Source organism: Schistocerca cancellata, chromosome 2 (assembly GCF_023864275.1).
Source record: "Schistocerca cancellata isolate TAMUIC-IGC-003103 chromosome 2, iqSchCanc2.1, whole genome shotgun sequence".
Taxonomy (NCBI): Eukaryota; Metazoa; Arthropoda; class Insecta; order Orthoptera; family Acrididae; genus Schistocerca; species Schistocerca cancellata.
In genome coordinates, this window is record NC_064627.1 from 149,795,630 (window position 1) to 149,818,835 (window position 23,206).

At 42.8% G+C, this 23,206-nt stretch overlaps 1 protein-coding gene across 2 annotated transcripts in view; it reads left to right on the forward strand.

Moving 5' to 3' along the window:
- The first annotated feature begins 6,380 nt into the window (after positions 1–6,380).
- LOC126161443 (neutral ceramidase-like) overlaps positions 6,381–23,206 on the forward strand; it is a 516,902-nt gene continuing 500,076 nt past the window's right edge. For both annotated transcript variants that reach the window (XM_049917257.1, XM_049917259.1), the window contains exon 1: positions 6,381–6,518. The gene's annotated coding sequence lies outside the window, so the exon portion shown is untranslated. The remainder of the gene's footprint in view (positions 6,519–23,206) is intronic.

A 23,206-nucleotide genomic window follows, 5' to 3' on the forward strand; every position in this document is an offset into this window, starting at 1 on the left:
CCAGACAATACACGCAAAGTAGTTGCCAACACAAAGTCAATTAACAGAAGCTATCTGTAAAATTAATAATAATTTGTTTTTTAAAGAAAATTTCACCTATTGTTCCTTATAGACACTATGTATAACCCGCCTTTCGCTGAGAATTTCTAGCATCTTGCTCCATTTTACATTGTTGGACGCTTTCTCTATGTCAAATCCCATGACGGTGTCTTGATTTATCTGTAAGTCTTGCTTCCACTATCGAGCACAACGTCAGAACTGCTCCTCTGGTGCCTTTATCTTTCCTAAGGCGTCTCTATTTGTTTTCCATTCCTCTGTACATTATTCTTAAATAGCCTGGCATCAGCACTATTCGCCACATAATACGTAGTTTATAATTCCTGTTCACGCGCTGCAGTTAACTATCTCTTGCATTGCATTGTTTATTGAGTCAGTTGTACTTCTCTTGAGTTTAAATTCACCCGTTTACAGATAAATAATGTTAATGGGTGGTAGAACAGACACACCTCTGCCTTTCAATATCTTTTTTATTCTGTTTTAGGAGTTCGCACGATAAAACTTCCTTTGATAGGAATAGTCATTAATTTTTCATATGATTGGATCTACGTGAATATACATGAAGTGTGTGAGAAGAACTCTCACAAAAGGAAGATCGAGCGAGGTGACGCAGCGGTTAGAACACTGGACTCGCATTCGGGAGGACGACGGTGTAATCCCGCTTCCGGCCATCCTGCTTTAGGTTTTCCGTGATTTCCCTAATCTCTCCAGGCAAATGCCGAGATGGTTCCTTTGTAAGGGCACGGCTGACTTCCTTCCCCGTCCTTCCCTAATCCGATGAGACTGATGGCCTCGCTGGTTGGTCTCTTCCCCCGAACAACCCAACGCAACAAAAGGAAGGAGGGACAGTAGGGTTTCACTCCGAACCTTTACAAAATTTGGAGAGTTTCCTCATCGGAAAATAACAGTTTATACAGACTTAAAACATTTATTTCACAGCACAAAGGGTCGTCAAGCGTCCGGCTATCCTGCACCAAGTGCCTATCCGATGCAGATCTTCCTGCATTTCGCTGCAATTTTCTAATGCTGCAACTTCTCTGTATACTACAGCATCATCCGCGAAAAGCCGCATGGAACTTCCGACACTATCTACTAGGTCATTTATATGTATTGTGAAAAGCGATGGTCCCATAACACTCCCCTGTGGCACGCCAGAGATTACTTTAACGTCTGCAGATGTCTCTCCATTGAGAACAATATGCTGTGTTTTGTTTGCTAAAAACTCTTCAATCCAGCCACACAGCTGGTCTGATATTCCGTAGGCTCTTACCTTTTTTATCAGGCGACAGTGCGGAACTGTGTCGAACGCCTTCCGGAAGTCAAGGAAAATGGCATCTACCTGGGAGCCTGTATCTAAATTTTCTGGGTCTAATGAACAAATAAAGCGTGTTGGGTCTGACACGATCGCTGTTTCCGGAATCCATGTTGATTCCTATAGAGTAGATTCCGGGTTTCCAGAAATGACATGATACGCCAGCAAAAAACATAAATTCTACTACAGATCGATGTCAGAGATATAGGCCTATAGTTTTGCGCATCTGCTCGATGACCCTTCTTTGAAACTACCTGTGCTCTTTTCCAATCATTTGGAACCTTCCATTCCTCTAGAGACTTCCGGTACACGGCTGTTAGAAGGGGGGCAAGTTCTTTCGCGTACTCTGTGTAGAATTGAATTGGTATCCCGTCAGGTCCAGTGGACTTTCCTCTGTTGCTTTTCTATTCCTTGGGCACTTATTTCAATGTCAGCCATACCGTCAAACCAATGAGTTTGAAAGAGAGCGCATTATTGCCATGAGAGAATGTGATGCATCCGTTTGGGAAACTGCTGCTCGTGGGGGCGGCAGTGTTTCGGAATGCAACGTGTGTTTGTAAAGTGGTTCACACAAGGCCGTAGAACCGGACGAGATGGGTCAGGTTGCACCACTCAGACCATCCCCCGAGAAGATCCACACCTCATCCGAATGGCACTGCAAAACAAATCTGTGTCCTCCTCGGTTCTACCCCAGCAGCGGAATAGTTGAATATATCGTACACCATCAGGGGTGACAGTCCGTCGCCGTTTATTACGGCTTCGTCCACTTCTCCACCTACTTTTGACGAATGTATAGAAACACTCTAGACGGCAATGGTGTATGTAACGACGTCACTGGGGACAATATCGTATCAGATAGTGTTTTCGGACGAATCCAGGTTCATTCGTTTGAAAATGATGGCCGCGTTTTGGTTCGCAGCAGGCAGGGTGAGTGGCATCACAGTGACTGCATTCACACAAGACGTACAGCGCCGGCTCAAGGCCTTATGGTGTGATGTGCTAATTGGGTACAATCACAAATCGCAGTTGGTGCATGTCCAGCGCACAGTGAACCGTGACATACATGATCGACTTGTGGTGTACAATAGTGATCGGCCGTGGTCCCCAAGACCGCCATTCAAAAGGATGGACACACGAAAAACTTCACGTGAATGACATCGTGCGACTTGTAGCCATACCCTTTCTGCACATCACGCCAGGCGCCATTTTTCAGCAAGACAATGCATGAGCACATGTTGCTGTAGGAACACGTGCCTTCTTGGTGTCATAGGATGTCAGCGTTTTGCCTTCGCCCGCCAGATCACCAGACCGTCAATTGAAAATTTGTCGGATATGGTGAAACGCTATGATCCAACGCCAGCCAACACAGACGAACTTTGGAACCAGGTGAACGCACCATGGATGGATATATCACAGGACGCCATTCGCACCTTATACACGTCGATCCCATCACGCACGGAACAAGCTATCAGGGTCCAAGGCAGACTCTATGCCTGTCAGGCAACAACACACACTGAACCGAGGTGACTGAAATGTTAATCATTTCTGCAGAACATACTAATGTACATGTCCTGTGAATGTGAACGTCCTGTTTCCAGTAGTTCAAGGTGTACTGTGCTTTCTGAACATGAGTGTACTTCTTATACGACACAGTGGTAATTACTGTTCGTTCATATTTGGAACCTACATTATGTCTCCAACCTCCTGCAGGGCTACGGTTTTTTCACACTTAACTCTCACTACGTTAGTTAGGTGTCATTTCCGGTTCTCACATTAGTGTACAAATGGTTCAAATGGCTCTGAGCACTATGGGACGCAACTGCTGTGGTCATAAGTCCCCTAGAACTTAAAACTACTTAAACCTAACTAACCTAAGAACATCACACACATCCATGCCCGAGGCAGGATTCGAACCGGCGACCGTAGTGGTCGTGTGGTTCCAGACTGTAGCGCCTTTAACCGCTCGGCGACTCCTGCCGGCATATTAGTGTACACATATTGGTTCCAACATGCTATTGCGTGAAATATTAGGTATGATGTCTGCGCACTGTTATTTGTAGATGTTAAAGATGTATTACTCGTGTTAATACTTGCTTCATTAATGTTTATAAAAAAGCTACAACTACTACTCACACCTCCCCTTTTGTTATCTGCATCTGTATGCTACTTTGTATTATTTTTACTCTGGTCCTAAGACGTTACTATTTGTCTTTCTTTCATTGTAATTTATTAGAAGTGGCTTATAATCTTCTCGTAAAATTTTTATTTTGTTCTCGCGTGTAGTACCAATGTTTTATGTTTTGTGCTAAGTACGAACATTGCATGCTTAAAGAAGCATCAGTTACATCTTTGGCTGATATTTTCTCCATAATATTTGTAAACGTATGCAGCTGCATACCACTTTGACATATGTATACTTCGCTGATGATCACTTGTAACAGTGATTTCAAATTGGGCACACCGCCTTTTCTATAAGGATACTTGTTGCTTCTCTATATGTTTCGCAGTTCGGATCAGACCATAATTATATGGTTTTCCTCACTGATATAAGCTGTGACATATGTTTCGTATTTTATCTGTATTTATATTCTTCTACGTATAACTGCTTAGATTTTTTGCATTTCTATTTCTTACATGCTTTGCTTGAATGTATACAGATATGTTTCAATAAAAGACAATTAACCAGCTCGCTAACATGTATTTTTTTTAAAAAAGTCGCAGAAACACTGGCTGATTAAAGCAGAAAATGGCGGCCATGAAAACGTATGTAAATTGACTGAATATTTTACGATATAATAAAAACACTATCTGATTAAAACAACTGTGGTGGTGGTGAATCGTAACTTTTTTTAAATACCTAAGAGCTGTGCGGCACTACTTTCAGAAAATAATCAACGCCGTTCTTCACTTCATCATGCTGGGGGAAGATCGTTATCCGACAACAGGACCACACCTACTCGTCAATACCGATACCGTCCAAATTTGTGGGATATGCCGGACTTAGCTAGAAATCAAAGAGACTGAAGTGAAATCTCCTGATGGCCAAGGATAGCATTTTTAGCGCCGGTTGGGCGAGGCATGAACCCTTATATTAGTGTAGTTTCCACACAGCAACTGGTGCAGTGGAAATAGTACAGCGTGGTAATTCGAGGGCCGCGGGTTTGATGTCCTATACATAAACTTTTTTTTTTACTTTTAATTTTTACGTTACTGACACTGCAAATAAAGGGAAATAATGCTTATTAGACTGTGTTTATTAGTATTTTCAAGAAGGAAAAGGAAAGGAAATTTGAGATAGTAAGTATATTTCCAGGAATGAATTGTAACGGATACACCAGAACATCGCACACAAAATTGGATCCTATTTTTATCGTGCTACTTTTAATGATTTACACATGCTGGTAAAAACAGTGCAGCAGTTATTTTCCCGGCATCTTACACTTGCTGTAAACGTCACTTTTCCGCAATGTCGTTTTGTTTTGAAGTTTCTATTTCTCCGCCTTGACAGCTGTGCGGCCAGCGCTGCGCATTGCTATCCGAAGGGGTCTGGGTTCGATTCCCGCCCGAGTAGGAGATTTTCTCCGCCCCGGGACTGGGTGTTGTGTTGCAGTTACGTTACAGGCCACTGAAGATGCTTCATAAATAAAAGAAGCGAAACACGTATGGCAAAGAACCAACTGCCTTTCATTTTGCTGCGTAAACGGAACATACCTCCATGGAGTACAATATCTGTACCACTTTTTCGCCATCTCGTCAGAAAAGTAAAACCATATACTATGCAAAAAACGCTGAATAGTCTAATTTTGGAGTACTAAAATAAGTGGCAGCGAAAAATATGTTTTAATTTTTTCTGTTCCACTGATTCATGTTGTTGAATCTGTTCTAATTAATTGCGTTGCAATGACACTGTATAGGGAGCTGTCTGATGCAGACATACTTAGATACACACAAGAGTTTGAGAACCTGTGTAAATGAAAGGAAATTAGTCAAACTGTCATGTATGAAATTTATCTGCATATGAACATAGCACCAATATGTATATACTGAATGGCAGTTTACTCAGCCACACCTGCAAATTTATCCGGCACTTCTGTCGTAAACAAATCGTAAAACCGCAGAAGTTATCTGTAAAAATAAAATACTAAAATACCGTTTTTGGATATTTTTCGACAAATAAAGTGCCTCAAATCAATATGACATATACAAAATGGTTCAAATGGGTCTGAGCACTGTGGGACTTAACTGCTGAGGTCATCAGTCCCCTAGAACTTAGAACTACTTAAACCTAACTAACCTGAGGACATCACACACATCCATGCCCGAGGCAGGATTCGAACCCTGCAACCGCAGCGGTCGAGCGGTTTTTTTTTTTTTTTGAGTGATCTTATTTTGTTCTATATTGTTCGTTGAATTTGTTAGGGGGCCGATGTCCAATGTCATCCGTTTAGGTTCTTCGTTGACCTATTCACTCAGTTTTTTGTTACAGAGGGTAGCTAACCCTCTGACCTAACACGCTGAGCTACCGTGCCGGCAAGGGCTCGGCCACTACGACCGTCTGACATTTACAGTTACACATTTGTCATACATATGTATGAAAAGCAGCTAGTCCTCCTTTCACATACTTCTCTTTGCGACCGTAGCAACGCACAATAGCTGCCACAAAAACTCAAACGTGTAAAAAGTATGTAAAACAGGGCTAATATAAGTAACATTCAAGCTACACTATTACTGCAAATTGTAGACATGCAGTGTCGTCCCAAAATCATGTGATCAGCCCGATCTAATGTTGAGAACAGGCGCAGTAGGCTACGCTCACTCCAGAGATATACATACTCCATGTGAGCGACGTGATATCATGTTCCCGCGGCAGCGCGGCACCCAATAGCGCTCTCGTTGAGTCGCAGTCACCGCCCGCACACGCGTTATCTCTGCCCTAGACACCCACAGACTCAGCTGCGCGCCTGATGTAAGGCGGTCACGTGACGTGGCGGCCGGCGCATTCAGCGGGACACGGCCCGCTCCTCGTCCAGTGCGTCTCGCGCGGTCTGGCGGTGCGGTGCGCATGCGCGCGGCAGCTAACGGCAACAACAACAGCTGAGCAGCGCTTCTGGCTTCTGAAAGCCCGCTGCTTGTCCGCCGCTGACAATAGGTACAGTGCGTGCTCGCTTAGCGCCTCACAACTCTGGGACTCGGAAAAAAAACATTGCCTCTTACCTTCTCGCACGGTCTTTTCGTTATTATTAGGTTGGTGCGTAAGTTCGTAGCGTTTTCTCATAACTTTAATAAACACAACAGATTCACATAGCAGACACTTTATTGACCAATAAAATATTCTCCTTCACTATTTACAAATGTCTGCCGACGCCGGGGCAACTTTGCGAAACGACTGTAGAAATCACCTAGCTTTGAGGCGAAGAACTCGTCGATCCATGTTCGGAGTGCATTTTCATCTGCAAAGGAAATTTCTTGAACGTTTTTCAATAGAGATCGGAAAACGTGAAATATCCGAGGGTGTAACATCAGGTGAATAAGGTGGGTGAGGAATGACTTCCCAACTCAACTCTAGCATAGTGTTTACTGTCAGTCTAGCGGAAAGTGGGTGGGCGTAATCGTGGAGTAGTATCACGCAGTCTTCCTGGTCGTTGTTCTTGGATTGCGTCTACAAGACGTCTCAGTTTTTGGCAGTAAATGTTAGCAGTGACGGTTACACCTCGGGGAAGCAATTCGTAACACACCACACCGACGCTGTTCAACCAGATGCATAACATTATCTTTTGTGGATGCGCGCAATTCTTCTGCTTTGTTTGGGCTCAGTCATTCCTTTCTTTTCCTTGTGTTAGTGTAAAGGTACTTTTTCAAAAATGGTTCAAATGGCTCTGAGCGCTATGGGACTTAACTTCTGAGGTCATCAGTCCAATAGAACTTCGAACTACCTAAACGTAACTGACCTAAGGATATCACACACATCCATGCCCGAGGCAGGATTCGAACCTACGACCGTAGCGATCGCGCGGTTCCAAACTGTAGCGCCTAGAACCGTTCGGCCACCTCGGCCGGCTAAAGACATTTTTTCTCGTCAGCAGTAACGATACGGGATAGGAATAGTCGGTGTTGTCCATGAGCCAATTGATAGCTGGCAAGCAGAGATGCTCATATGACCACCCGATGATTTTTGTGATTTTGGTTTAGAGCATGCAGTACTCATACACTCGATTTTGGAACCTTCCGCATTCCTCACATATATCGCGCGATTGTGGAATGATCACAGTTCACCACATCTGAATTCTCGAGTACCCTGCTATGGATCATTGCGGATTAACGATCTTCATCAGACCCCGAAGATCTTCCTGAACATGTAGTGTCACTAACGTCAAATCGAGCCTCTGCTGATGGCATTATCCCAATACACGGTACAAATGTTTCTGGCTTCCTCCGGTGCTACCACACCACCATTTCACTCACACAGAAGAATACGTCCGAAATGTTCGGATTTCTCCATTTGGCACTCCATCTTCTAGCGTCCACAGTACCACTCGCTATCTCCAAATGACAAAATGACACTATGTAAACTGAACAGAAACAATGAACTACGAATAGAAAAGACAATCGATAAATAATTCCATAGCAACCGGAATACCAAAATGTAACACGGAAACGCCACGAACTTATGCATGAACCGAATATATTAACACACCCAGCAGGTATTGCAATATACTCATTATATGCTGCGGCTCATATTATTGACAGCAATGAATTTACATTTATCAATTTATGCTCGTCACACACACGCACACACACTCACACACTAATTCGTAAGTCATGTACAACAACCGGCATTTCAGAATTCTCTTCCAGCCTTTCTGTGTGTTCATATTACTTTCATTGAGTCCTGATGGGATTTCTTTTCTACCCTCAGACCAAATGGTTACTGCCTTCTGTAGTTTTTCTTCCTGGCCGTTGATCAATTCGTGAATACTTATGCAAAATATTTGAACTTGTTTTCCTACTGTGTTATCGCCTGTAATATTACACCTCCTCCAGACTGAGAGGTAGATTGATCGGTTGAGTTTCGTTCTGACGTATTTTGCTACATATTAAGAACTATTTTGATCATTTACATATTTAATACCCCCTCAGTTTCTCTCGCCATCAAAAGAGGAAGAAGAAGCAATGTGAAGACGATGCACAAAGCTGAGTCAGTAGCTGTGTGGTCAACAGCGAGACTGGCAAGAAGTCGAGTACCTTTATAACATCCTTTGTATAACAGTTAATCAAATTACAGCGAAAAAATAAATATAAATGTAAATTAAATAAATTAGTCAGACTTGTCTGCTTTACTTCAGGGCAATATTTAATACTTCAAATGAGTTCCACTTGATCCAGCTTCGCAGTGCATCAACACAGAAATGAGTTTGTCTAGCGAATCCGAAGAAGCCACAAGAAAAAAAATTTCTCTATCAAGGGCCGTGGTCACCAAAAGAGAGACTAATATTAAAGGCTACTTCTTTTTAGGATGTCTTTTAGTGGTTCATAGAACTCTACAACTTATCTCTATTCTTTTCATACGGCCATAGAATTTTCGCCTGCGATTTCTTTAAAAAAAAAAAATCCGAAAATCTCCGTATACTATTGAATTGGCGTATTTGTTCTTTATAGGATGTATGTTTCTTCTTCACTCTCTTCTGGACACAAGATTTTCCTCACTCCTTTGGGATCTTCCTGGCGGTTGATCTTATGTCTCTCTTTCTATTTTAAATGAATGTTTGAGCCCCATAAAACAATATGTTTCATGTAAGATGATGTAATGATCTAGTTTTGCGTATCTTGCGCTGCAGTTTTTCATTTTTTTTTGTAAAAATATATAATAAATTCTTTTTCTTTGTAATGCATTTTATCACAACCGTCAGAAACCATTGTAGAGATGCCTCCACGTGGATCAACCGCTTTACAAGGTCTGTGGTCAAGGCCTTTCGATTATTATCCGACTGGATCATCACGGGACAGTGTGTGTGAGTTCGATGTCAGCTTGCACTAACACAGGATGTTCCCTGCCGTAGATACAATGACTGGCACCCGTGACTGGCCGCGTCTTGTTTCACTGACAGGAGAGAGCAACGAAAATATTGGAAAATCTGAACTGGTTGAAGCTGGACTAAAGACCCCTGATATCCAGAGCAAGCTTAGATCGTTGCAATACTATTTTTCAGACATAACCTACAAAAACTTTTACCCACCTTCTATTAATCCTACTGTGGCCACAATGATGACAGTAAATATTTCCCACCGGTAGCGCACAAGTTCTAATCCTTTCCATGGTCCATCCATGACTGGGACTAGAGGAAAGAAAATGTACGTACTGCCATGGTACTTTTATACTAATTTGTGCAGTATAGACGTCGATCTAGATTTTTTCATTTGCTCTGATCGTGTGGCCGTCGTCTACTGCAAGAAAAAGGCGTTTGATCTATTAAATGAATATCTTGTGGGCAGTATTCGTACGTAGGAATTTAACTTGCGCTTAACAGATTCGTCACTCGCTAAGGAGTGAGCTGCACATCTAAGCGGGTTAAACAACAAAGGAAGCTGAACTTGAGGGAGTCAAAGAAATTAATTCCTGAATATATATTTTAACATGTGCCACAGAAGGAACTATAGTCCCGAAGAAGAGCTTTGAAGCATTACGGAATGTGGACTTAGAAACTGATACAAGAATGGGACAAATATAATGACTGACAAGGTAATGTAGAACATCTCTGTAGAGGTAGGTGGCTTGGCGGAGGACCAGTTTTAGTTGAAGGCGCTATCTGAAACGTATCTCTTTCTAAACGCCAAAACTCGGCCCGATTGGCTACGTTAAGGTCGTTACACACATATAGTCCGAACCTTTATGAAAAAAGGTTTGTGGTAAGGACTGTAGGACCAAACTGCTGAGGTCATCGGTCCCTTGGCTTACACACTACTTGATATAACTTAAACTGACTGACGCTAAGGATAGCACACACACACACACACACACACACACACACACACACACACACACACACACTCATGCCCGCGGGAGGATTCGAACCTCGGACGGTGGGAACCGCTCCGACCGCGACAATGCGCCCAAGACCTCACGGCTACTCCGCGCGGCGAATCTTTACGATTTTGCCAGGGACTCTAGGGAAGTTTTCCAATCCGGTCGTGGGTTTGAACAGTTCACAATAGCGCAGCTGGGAAACCCTTTGGTGTCTGCCCCTGCGCCAGTGATGTACGCTACAAAGCCTCCTCCATGAGACCATATGACCCACTTAGTCATACAATATAGATTAATGTATGCCAACTAGAAAGTTTATAAACCAAGAATTAAATAGTAGAACGCGAAACAAACAGAGAGCATACGAATCAACAACACACTGCAGAGAAAAGTTCTCAACAAATGTGAGGAACTCGTGTACAGAATAGAAGGAATGAGCCATAAGGAATCTATTCGACTTGGATTTGAATACTTTTTTTCAGTTTTGCTGGCAGCTTACTGAAAATGAAACTGCTGAATAATACACGCCATTCTGCACAACGCTGAAGGAAGTTTTGTCCAACTGCACATCGTCTTCCCGTCCAATGTTCACTGAATGAATGTTCTGTTTTTCTCTGAGTGAGTTAATACTGTCAAAAACAACTTGTGTGATCCAGAATGAGATTTTCACTCAGCAGCGGAGTGTGCGCTGATATGAAACTTCCTGGCAGATTAAAACTGTGCGCCGGACCGATACTCGAACTTCTGTAAAGTTTGGAAGGTAGGAGACGAGGTACTGGCAGAAGTAAAGCTGTGAGGACGGGGCGTGAGTCGTGCTTGGGTAGCTCAGTTGGTAGCGCACTTGCCCGCGAAGGGTAAGGTCCGGAGTTCGAGTCTCGGTCCGGCACACAGTTTTCATCCGCTAGGAAGTTTCAACTTGTGTGATGAAATTATACGTACGGGGATGACATAGTTGCAATTCCAAGACACATGAGCAACAACATACACGAATTTCGATAACTGATACAGATCAGTCTGACCACCCTATTCTGAGCAAAGAATATTCTTGGTGTGTACACAGAATTACCCCAAAATATAACAGCACGCTCAATGATAGGGGCTACTGTTCAAGTTTCTCTCGCCTTTAAGGTAATGTTGTTTTTTGTCTTCCTGTTGTCACTGAGTTTGTGACCAGTGAATATCATAATGTTCCATCGATTAATGGAACGCTTTATAGTCAGATATGAGAACGAGCCCTCATTTGGCAGGTGACGAGAAGCGAATATCTCGGTACAAAGTAACTGATACGTAAGGCTGTTAATAAACCAGAGAACCTGAGCCAAAGGCCACGCGAAATTATTTACTGTAGAACACCAAAAAAATCAGATCAGCACGCATATCGAAATGATAGAAAGGGAAAAAAAAAGGTTTAACGACTAATTGAAGTCAGAACCGTACAGCTTACTACTACTCGAAATTTTGATACCTCATAAATTGTGAACGAAACTCTTTGTCTAAGTAACTTCCTTTGGTCTTAGTTCTTTTTCCTTTGCCTCTGCATGACAAGGGTAAGTGGTTACACCCATAACTGTGTCTGTTTATCGATCGAATCTTCTCAGATTGCACAGGAAACGAGAAATACGTTTTTGTTACTCGAATCTAAAATTATTTTTCGCTTGCATGTCCTACAAATACGCCTTCTCTCACTTTTTCTTCTGATAGGCGAGGAAACTTGTCGCTCAGCTACTTGAAAACCTCTTTTATTACGGCCAACTTCATTTATAAAAGTGTCAACAGGATTTTTTTTTTACAAGTCAAAGAGGGACCTGCGCAAGACGCACTCAATCATTTTCTTGCTGTCCAATTTATTCTGGGTCAATGTTGCCCTATTATCTCATTCACATGTATGTTTTGTTGAGGTTTTCAGTACTGAGACTGGTTTGATGCAGCTCTTCATCCTACTCTATCCTGTGCAAGCTGCTTCATCTCCCAGTACCTACTGCAACCAACATCCTTCTGAATCTGCTTAGTGTATTCATCTCTTGGTCTCCTTCTGCGATTTTTACCCTCCACGCTGCCCTCCAATACTAAATTGGTGATCCCTTGATGCCTCACAACATGTCCTACCAACCGATCCCTTCATCTAGTCAAGTTGTGCAAACTCCTCTTCTCCCCAATTCTATTCAATACCTCCATACAAATACTTTCAGAAACGACTTCCTGACACTTTATTCTATACTCGAAGTTAACAAATTACTCTTCTTCAGAAACGCTTCCCTTGCCATTGCCAGTCTACATTTTATATCCTCTCTACTTCGACCACCATCAGTTATTTTGCTCGCCAAATAGCAAAACTCCTTTACAACTTTAAGTGTCTCATTTCCTAATCTAATTCCCTCAGCATCACCCGACTTAATTCGACTACATTCCATTATCCTCGTTTTGCTTTTGTTGATGTTCATCTTATATGCTCCTTTCAAGCCACTGTCCATTCCATTCAACTGCTCTTCCAAGTCCTTTGCTGTCTCTGGCAGAATTACAATGTCATCGGCGAACCTCAAAGTTTTTATTTCTTCTCCATGGATTTTAATACCTACTCCGAACTTTTCTTTTGTTTCCCTTATTGCTTGCTCAATATACAGATTGAATAACATCGGGGATAGGCTACAACTCTGTCTCACTCCCTTCCCAAGTACTGCTTCCCTTTCATACCCCTCGAGTCTTATAACTGCCATCTGCTTTCTGTACAAATTGTAAATAGCCTTCCGCTCCCTGTATTTTACCCCTGCCACCTTCAGAATTTGAAAGAGAGTGTTCCAGTCAACATTGTCAAAAGATTTCTCTAAGTCTACAAATGCTAGAAATGTAGATTTGCCTTTCCTTAATGTAGCTTCTAAGATAAGCCGTAGGGTCAGTATTGCCTCACGTGTTCCAACATTTCTACGGAATCCAAACTGATCTTCCCCGAGGTCGGCTTCTACCAGTTTTTCCATTCGTCTGTAAAGAATTCGTGTTAGTATTTTGCAGCCGTGACTTATCAAACTGATAGTTCGGTAATTTTCACATCTGTCAACACCTGGTTTCTTTGGGATTGGAATTATTATATTCTTCTTGAAGTATGAGGGTATTTCGCCTGTCTCATACATTTTGCTCACCAGATGGTAGAGTTTTGTCAGGACTGGCTCTCCCAAGGCTGTCTGTAGTTCTAATGGACTGTTGTCTACTCCCGGGGCCTTCTTTCGACTCAGGTCTTTCAGTGCTCTGTCAAACTCTTGATACAGTGTCACACCTCCCATTTCATCTTCATCTACATCCTCTTCCATCTCTTCCTACATCCTCTTCCATTTCCATAATATTGTCCTCAAGAACATCGCCCTTGTATAGACACTCTATATGCTCCTTCCACTTCTTTGATTAGAACTGGGTTTCCATCTGAGCTCTCGATATTCATACAAGTGGTTCTCTTTTCTCCAAAGGTCTCTTTAATTTCCCTGTAGCTCATTCACATAACTGACATTAAATATCAAATTTACAGAGTTTATCATAATTATTGGTGTAAACGTATACAGTTGAATGTACAAGATACCTTAAGTAACGCAGGTCCGCAAACGAACCGTTTGCGAGATATTGTAACTTTGTGGTTACCAGCCATCACTGACTTGATTCTGTGGAAACGTCATCTCATTTAGGAAAAGGCCACACTACTGCACAACATCAAGGAAAGTTATTAGAGATACTTTTACAGAATTACAGGTGTTTTGAACGAACACGGCAATAGTTACATGACTGTACTCGCAGTTAAAGGAAGTGTTCAAAGTGTCATCCTTGTACACGGAGGCAAGTTTGTACCCGTCGCCACAATGAGTTTCGAATCTTCCAACAGACCTGGAGCGTTTACAAGCTTTTGACATGCGTCGAATAGCCTCTGCTGCAATTTTTCAGCCGTATTAACCAGAGTGGTGCACATTACGTCTTTAAAATGGCCCCAAACACAAAGATCCATGGGATTCAGATCAGGTGATGTTGGACGTCACGGTACAGGTCCTCCTCGCTCAGTCCAGCTTTGGCCTATCGGTGACTCAGATGTCTCACAATAGCTGAAAAATGTGCCAATACTCCATCGCGCATGTACCACATCCAGTGTCGTTGCTCTAAGGGAACATCCTCAAGAAGTGTTGCAAGATGATGTGGCAGAAATCGAGGGCAATTCCGTCCATTGAGTCTTTGGTAACATACGTGGCCCAATAAGTCGATCACATTGTACCCCTAACCACACATTCAATGAGAAACGTGGATTATGCGAAGACTCATGCAGAGCATGCTGGTTGGAGCCTAAGTGACTCCAAACGTGAGAGTTATTTTAACTGAACACGCCATCACAAATTAGCCCTGCATCATCAGTAGAACAATGTTAGTATTAAGTGTAGGGTTGCCCAGAACTTGCTCTTACACGCACTGATAAAACGTTAGGCTTTGACCAAAGGCCGCCTCACTAAGACACAGAGCTCGTTGGAGACGGTAAGTGTACATTGCACTGCGATGTGTTACTCTTCAAACACGACTTTGGCTCGTTTCATAAATTCGTGTGGAGTGTCTCCTCGTCGAAGTTACTAGAGAGTGTTCGACTGTTTCCAGCACATCATCTTCAAGTACAGGTGTAACTCGTGCAAGTCTCCCCGCTCCCGCGTTATGTGCAAAGCTTCCAGTTTCTCGGAAGCGTTGATGCGCCCTAGTAAACGTTGGACTCCCGGGGTGCTTCTGGCAGCGTATGCTTGTTGGTACAAGCGCGCAGCCTCCCGTATATTGCCGTAAGCCCTGCCATACATGGGACGCATATCCGCATACGCCTCGGTACAGTAGTGTTCCATACGAGGCCCACGAGAAAGACAGGCTCGCTCAACTCAGCAGACAAAATGCGTTTCTAAACCTTTTAACTCGCAGCTTGGCGTGTTAGTACTAACGAGAATTGCATCTTCCACTGGACTCTGCTATTATGAAGTCTTACAGATTAACAGCACCACAACAAAATTTAATTTAAAGTCAATACTCGATATAAATTGTGTAACGGCTTGTTTATAGCATTTAGTCTCTTCTGCTTAACTGTACTCATTACATGCTGGAATTGGTACCTTATGCAACTGATAATCATTTTAGCATGATTTTATTTTTTTGTACGCCAATACAGCTGTAACAAATTATAAGTAGTCCCATGAACTACCCATAGTTATAGGACTAATAACAGTGAGATTACATAATAGCGGATTCCAGTAGAAGATGCAGTTTTAGTTTCTACGGACACGCCTAGTTACGAGTTAACAGGTGTATAAAGGCAGTTTGTCTGCTGATTTGAGCGAGATAGCGAGCGCAGGGCAGGATTACCTTCGTGACATACGCGCCGCGGCCTGTCTTTCTCGTAGGCCTCGGTTCCATATTACCACCAACACTCGTACGAAACAGCTGTCACTCCGCAAACAACGGACGTGGGTGTCACTCGGACTGTGTACTAAGCTGTAGTATCGATTCTGTTTACAACTTTACGTCTCGAAAATGTAAACAAAAATCAAACGATGGACTGGCGTGCGACGTTTATACGGAATCACATCAGCAGTGGCTGGTAATCATAAAGTCACAAACGTCTCGCAAACACCTTATTTGCGGACTTACGTTTACTGAGACTGTATTCTCCTAGTATCGTGTCCTTTCGCCTGTACGCGCCTACATAATTAATTATGATTGGAAAACAGATATGTACATGAATAAATACTGTTTGCTCATAGATAAAAAACTATAATTAATACAGAAATTCCCGAAAGAGCACACTCAAATCGTATACGAAATTCTGTTTTACATTAAAATACATAATTATTTATGTATTTTAATAAACATTTTAAAAACTACTGTTAAAAACATAATTTTTCAGTTCTCTTTCTTTCAATTTTTAAATTTAACAAAAAAAATCTCGAGCACAGACATATTATCAGAACGGAATTTGAATGAACTTCATTCGCAAATGTACTGACTTCCACTACACGTGGATTGATTCACTCAAAGGTCCGAAAATGGAAGCTGTTAAACAGAAAGAATTTAGAAGTGTGTTCGAAAAAGAAATCGGCGGACTTCATACAATATGTGAAATTGCCAAGGTTTTGGGAACAGTAGTAGAAGTTAGTGAAATTGAAAATGTGTGCACCGGAGACGTTCCTTAGATGAAACGCGAAAGACTACCATCGTGTGACCCCTGAAAGGTCCAGCTCCCAGTGTCGTGCATTGTTTCGAGGCAACCGACATTGGTTTGCAGTGGAAAACTTGGAGAAAGTATTCGTGATCTACTCCAATAGCTGATTGTTTCAATCCACTACTGCGTTAGCATGACTTGTAAGTGATCTTTCAAGGAAAGTATGTAAATTTTGCAATAGTGAGACAAAATATTTTTGTATTTTTGTGCATATTTTTATGTTCTTCCTACATAAAAATAGCATATTTTTCAGTTTTTTAGCACTTAAAAATCCTTTCCGTAATTATAATACATTTTATATATCACAAAGATTGATAAAAATTAATGTTTTAAATATTGAGTTTTAATTATGAAAAAGTAATGGAAGAGACGCCTTTTTACTTATCAAATTTTGATTCTAAATTATCATTTTATAATTTTAAAAATCACAAGTATGTGTCACTTTCATTAAAAGTTTTTTTCATCTGAGGCCTACGCAATCGGCTGAGTGCCATCGTTATCTGAACCAACATTTCAACGCATGTCCTACACGGCATCTTCAGGCGATTTCAGCTGACACTTGTTTAATCCTTGCATCTAGACGAGAGTTGTGAACCGGGTGATAGCGTCACATGAAAGCAACGTTTTAACCACTGCTCAAAGAAATGTCGAAGATAAGGAGTTGAAACATTACTGCAAGATAAAGTTGTCTCTATGTATCATTTATTTTTTTCCCCACGATTCGTTTACGGGGAAAACAACGTTCATGAAAGAAAGTTAGTATGATAGAAACTGTTTCTGTTAAATAGTCGCACTATTCACGAAGATTTTGCGCGTTTTCACACGAACAGAGACCTATAGTTCAAATAGTTCAGATGGCTCTGAGCACTATGGGACTTAACGTCTAAGGTCATCATTCCCCTAGATCTTAGAACTACTTAAACCTAACTAACCTAAGGACATCAATCACATCCATGCGCGAGGCAGGATTCGAACCTGCGACCGTAGCGGTCGCGCGGTTCCAGACTGTAGCGTCTAGAACCGCTCGGCCACCCCGGCCGACAGAGACCTATAGTATCTTACCATATTACACAATTAGTGAAGGACATTTGGAGTTGGTCACATCATGTGAGTGGTTACGGGTAACACTAAAGAACGAACACATAAAATGTGTTGTAGGAAAGACGATTTGTTGAAAAAGTTTCAAAATGTTCTGCAAAACTACGGTGCATCTGCAGCGTGTAAGATGGTATTGCGATTAGTTCTAGAGCACTATTCCACCGTTTGGAGTACTTATTAAATGTATGTGACTGCAGGCACTAAACGAAATCACAGACCTGTTGCTACGACCCTAACAGGTCTGCACAGCCCCTATGGAAGTGCAACGAATATGGTCGGGATACTTAAATGCGAAAATTTGGAAAAAAGAACGGAAGGAAGATTCGGTTTTAAAGTACCGTCGATGACGAGGTCATTAGGGACGGGACACAAACCCGAATTTCCGTTCGGAGCGAAGTGGTGCAGTGATCAGCACCCTAGACTCGCATTCGGGAGGGAGACGGTTCAAACCCGCGCACGGCCATCCAAATTTAGGTTTTCCCTCATTTCCCTAAACCCCTCCCGGCAAACGCCCGCGTATTTCCTTCCCCATCCACAAAACAATCCGACCTTCTGTTGCAACACTAATGACCTCGATGTCGAAGGGACGTTAGGGATTAATCCTAATGTTCCTTTTTTCTTGTTCGAAATTCGGTAGGTAGGGGAAGGAGATGAGCAATGTACTTTAGAAAGAGACTATCCAGGCATTTGCTTTAGGAGATTTAAGGAAGCCACTGGAAACCTAAATCTGAATATCTGGATGGCTGGGGATGGGAATTCGAACCACCATCCTCTGAATGCGATCCCATTGTCTTAACGCTGCTCTATCACGCTCGGTTTTGGGTTGAAGGCGACGTTTCTCTCGCGAAACATTGCTAGGTTAATTTGGAGAACCTGTGCTGGAGAAAAACCGTGAGACAGTGGTACTGCGTGGGGATCATTAAACTTGGCCACCTACAAAGGGATACAGATAGGTATTTTTCCCTCGCTCGGTGAATGAATAAAACAGGACCGAAAAACTCTAGAATTAGTACGAAGTATTCTCCGACAGGAAGTGTAGTGTGGTTTTCGGGATTTACACTATCAGATCAAAACATCCGGACGCCCCTGTATAACGCACAAATGGGCACTAGATGTTACGAGACACGGACTCGACAGGAGGTGGAAATACTGTGTTACTAGCAGAGAAACAGAAACAGTAAAATCGGTCCCTAAGAAGTCACAAGTTGGACAGTCAAACGTAGATACAAGGAAGGTAACTGCGAAGAAACTTTGAATAACAAAATAAATACTTCGTCTGATCAACGAAAGAATGAAGTACAAAAATTATTAAGGAAATGACAGGAATACAGAACTACAGCTCCGAGCGAGGTGGCGCAGTGGTTAGACGACTGTCATATACAAAATATGAGACTGGCGACATACCATCAGACTTTCGGAAAAATATCATCCATACAATTTCGAGGATAGCAAGAGCAGATATGAGAACTACCACGCAATCAACTTAACAGGGTATCATTCTAGCTAGTGACAAGGATTATATGTGCAAGAATAGAAAATAAAATTGAGGATCAGTTAGATGACGATCGTTTGGATTTAGGAAAGGTAAAGGCACCATAGAGGCAGTTCTGCCAAGACGCTTGATAGTTGAAGCAAGACTGAAGAAAAACCAAGACTCGTTCATTGGATAAGAAAACACGTTCGACATTGTGAAATGGTGCAAGATGTTCGCAATTCTGAGAAAAGTAGGGGTAAGCTACAGAGAGAGACGGGTAATACAGAGTATCTGCAAGAACCAAGAGGTAAAAATAAGATTAAAAGACCAAGAGCGAATTTAATGGGTGGAGTGTATGGATTGAGAATACTCCGGAAAAAGACTAAAGTAAGGAGAAGCTTAACATCAAAATTGGTGGTCGCGAAGTAGACGCAGTTAAGAAATAGTTAAGAAATGTGCTACCGTGCAAGCAGTATTACTTATGACGGACGAAGTAAGGAAGACGTAAAAAGCAGACCATCAGAGACAAAGAGAGCATTCCTGGCCAGCAGAAGTTAATTAGTTTCCAAACAAAGACCACAATTTAGGGAAGAATGTAGGTTTGGAGCACACCATTTTATAGTAGTGAGTCATAGACAGTAGGAAAACGGAATAACGGAGATTCGAAGCATTTAAGATATGGTGCTACAGAAAAATGTTGAAAATTAAATGAACTGACAAGGTATGGAATGAAGATGTTCTCCGCAGAATTGGCAACATATGGAAACACTGATAAGAGGAAGCGACAGTGTGACAGGACATGCGTTAAAACATCAGAGAATAACGTGTAAAAATAAGTCGGGCACGAGAGCTCATTGACTTGGAACATCTGCTAGTCATTGGATGTGACCTGTGTACCAAAGCCGTTAGGGACGTTTCAATGATTCTGAAGCAGAAACAGCAAGGAACAACAACAGCTAAATCAAGAGAAGGCAGATCTCATGTACTGACGGGAGTTCCGCAGTGCTACCAACAGCCCAGCTAGCACAGTGAATGTGTGTACGGAGTTGAAAAGAATGGGGTGCAGTGACCGAGCACCTGTGCTGAGCGACGCCACTGGAAAGTGGATGACAATAAACGAGTGCTTTGGTGTGATGAATAGCCTTTGGTAATCCGATAGAAGGGTTTGGGTTTGGCCATCGGCTGGAGAACGTTACCACCCATCATTCGTAGGGCCAACACCGAATTACAGAGGAGGTGGTATTAAGGTGCAGGAGGGCTTTTCGTCGTTAGGGTGCGGTCACCTTGTGGCGCGTAAGGGAACTCTAAATGCTGAAAGATATGAACACATGCTACAGTATTGTTCACTGCGTGCAGCAGCAGAATGACAGTTCAGGGGGACGATGACAGTGCACTCTGTCATAAACTGTCATCCCTGAAGCAATGGTTTGTGGACAATAAACTTCGTGAAATGTGTGACCCGCTCGGAGTCTCGACATGAACCCAACTGAACATCTGAGGGATGGGTTAGAACGTCTGTTTCTCTCTAGGCCTCAATGTTCTTCACTACTTTCTCTCGTTTCAGCTCTTGGGAAAGAATGGGCTGCCATTCCTCCACAGAAACTCAGACACCTCACTGAAAGTATCGCCAGCAGAATTCAATGTGTCACAAAACCAAAGAGCTATTTGTAGACGTGGAGCCTTCACGTACACCTGAAGGAAGCTGCCGTCAGCAGATAATACTTCTTAATATGAAGTACAGGGGATAGGCAAAATAATGTGATCACCTGTACTTACTTGGGAATGGTTTATTAATAAGGGGTGGAACCCCCATTTGCCCGTGATACAGCTGCGATTCTTCTTGGAATACTGGCATACAACGATTGTATTGACTCCAGTGGAATATTATATGTCAATAATCGATCAGAACCTCTTCTTACTCCTGTAGTGACGACGGAGGCGGAAATCTGCTCCGGAGTCTGCGCTCCAATACCACCCACAAGGGTTCAAAAAATGGTTCAAATGGCTCTGAGCACTATGGGACTCAACATCTTAGGTCATAAGTCCCCTAGAACTTAGAACTACTTAAACCTAACCAACCTAAGGACATCACTCACACCCATGCCCGAGGCAGGATTCGAACCTGCGACCGTAGCAGTCCCGCGGTTCCGGACTGCAGCGCCAGAACCGCTAGACCACCGCGGCCGGCTCACAAGGGTTCGATAATGTTCAAGTCTGGGGACTGTGCTGGACAGTGAAGACGTAGCAATTCAGTTGCATGCACCTCATAACACGATTGTACTGTCCTGTCTGTCTGAATGGGAGCATAATCGTCCTGAAATATGTCGTCATTGTTGGAGAACATCACTGGAATCATGGCGTGCACCTGATCACCTAAAATGCTCACTTATTCGTTGGTTGTAACACGACGTTCACACTTCCACCTCCACGCTTAACCGCTTGACTCAAGCAATCAGGATTGAAGGCTTCTTTTGGCGTTGTCCAGACGTAAACTCAGCCCGACGTTGGAAATAACGAAAATGTTGACACCTCGGACCATATGACGTGTTTCCACTGATCGGTTGCCCGAGACGTATGCTACTGACACCATGTTTTACGCTTCTTCGTGTTGGTTGTCACTGAAGTTTTCGGTACAGCAGCTCGTCTATGAATATTCGCTTTATGGAGTTCTCGGCAGACAGTGTCGATAGATACGGGGCCTCGAAGATGGCTATTGAGCTCTGCAGTCACTTTAGCAGCCGTAGTTTTGTGTTGTTTTGGGGGGTTGGGTTGATTTGGGGGGAGGAGACCAAACTGGTAATCGGTCTCATCGGATTAGGGAAGGATGGGGAAGGAAGTCGGCCGTGCCCTTTCAAAGGAACCATCCCGGCATTTTCTTGAAGCGATTTAGGGAAATCACGGAAAACCTAAATCAGGATGGCCGGACGCGTGATTGAACCGTCGTCCTCGCGAATGCGAGTCCAGTGTGCTAATCACTGCGCCACCTTGCTCGGTCCGTGTTGTTTTGACACAATTTGTGTTAGCGTATGGCGATCTCTGTCATTTATTTTTGCCCCCACACGATGATGTCATGCCATGTTGTGTGTAGGCTATCATTACTGTTGAAACAGTTACTCTTGAAACATTGGCTGTCTTGGTTACTGATGCTCCAGCTAATCGGGCCACCATAATCTGCCTTCTTTGGAACTCTTGTTAGGTCTTTCATTGCACGTCGAACTGACATGAACACAAATATGAAGTGTGCACTACTCGTAAACAACCTGCACTGATTCCTAGTCCCTATTGAACAAGCACAGTCCAGAGCGACACTTACCTGCGTTGTTGACAGTCAGACACAACCATCTCGCTACTACTACTGTTAACATTATTTTGGCTATCCCCTGTAGCCATCACCGAATCTCACAAGACCAGAAAAATCGCAACGTTAAGCTGGAACGTGTGTAACGGTGTAGTTAAGGACATCCTCAGCGTCTAGCCTACAGGCATTTTTCTTGGGCATTACCTCTGCGAGAGGAGATATCTGTTGTTTAACAGGGTAGAACACTCACTTATTGAACGTATGATCGGTATTGTTATGACTTGTATCTCACCTACCGGAGAAGATCATCATTCGGAACGTATGTGGTCTTCTTACATTCACAGATTACGCTTTTGTAGTAAAGATCAATATCTTTACGTTGGGTAACAGCTTGCACCGTACGTTGTTAGTCACTACCGTTTCGATTTTTATCTGAAATGGATTGCCAGCCGTGGTGGCCAAGCGGTTAAAGGCGCTACAGTCTGGAACCGCGCGGCAGTTACGGTCGCAGGTTCGAATCCTGCCTCGGGCATGGATGTGTGTGATGTCCTTAGGTTAGTTAAGTTTAAGTAGTTCTAAGTTCTAGGGGACTGATGACCTTAGAAGTTAAGTCCCATAGTGCTCAGAGCCATTTTTTTGAAATGGATTTTGCATAATAGTTACGTTACAATACGAAATTGGCGATAGTAACGTTATTAACCTTATGCACAGCTTTTAGACTGCTGTCATTGTCC